Below are 615 nucleotides of genomic sequence, written 5' to 3'. Positions count from 1 at the left end.
TCCATGTATATGTGGGATTTTTGTTGTTTTTTGTTGTTATTGAAGACCAGCCTTTCCAGATAGATCCAGAAGGATCCTGTCCCAGACTGCTCCTCGGTTCCTGTGTTCTGAGGGCTATGGGTGGGTTCCTCAGAGCAGAAACGGTGATGTTACCTGTGCTCTCAGGTGTGTCAGCAATTCTGGGAGACCAGCTCTCTCCTGGAGGGATTTGCGTATGGAGAACTTAGCACAGGGTCAGCTCTGGGTCGCAGGTGGAAACAAGAAGACATATGTTGGCTTCTATATGTGAGCTCTCAGCATCAGAGCTCAGTCTTCATGCTTGCCTTCCAAGCACTTTATTAACTGAGTCATCTCCCCCATCTCCAATCCACAATCATTTGGTGAGTTTAGTTCCTTTACTAAAGTCTGAGAACAACCATTTAGCTAAAACACTTACATTAATTTTATACTTACAAGACTATCTAGACGAATTGAAGAGTCATATGCATTTTAAAAGATACATTTTAAACATACCAACCTCCTTCTCTAGCACTAGTAAGCGTTGTTGTGTTCCACAGAAACCACTGAGGAGCATCATGGCTGAGGCAGCATGTGCTTGGTCAAGCTATCTTCCTG

Source organism: Rattus norvegicus, chromosome 5, assembly GCF_021556685.1.
Source record: "Rattus norvegicus strain SHRSP/BbbUtx chromosome 5, alternate assembly SHRSP_T2T, whole genome shotgun sequence".
In the NCBI taxonomy this organism is placed as follows: Eukaryota; Metazoa; Chordata; class Mammalia; order Rodentia; family Muridae; genus Rattus; species Rattus norvegicus.
Note: the sequence above shows the minus strand (reverse complement) of the source record.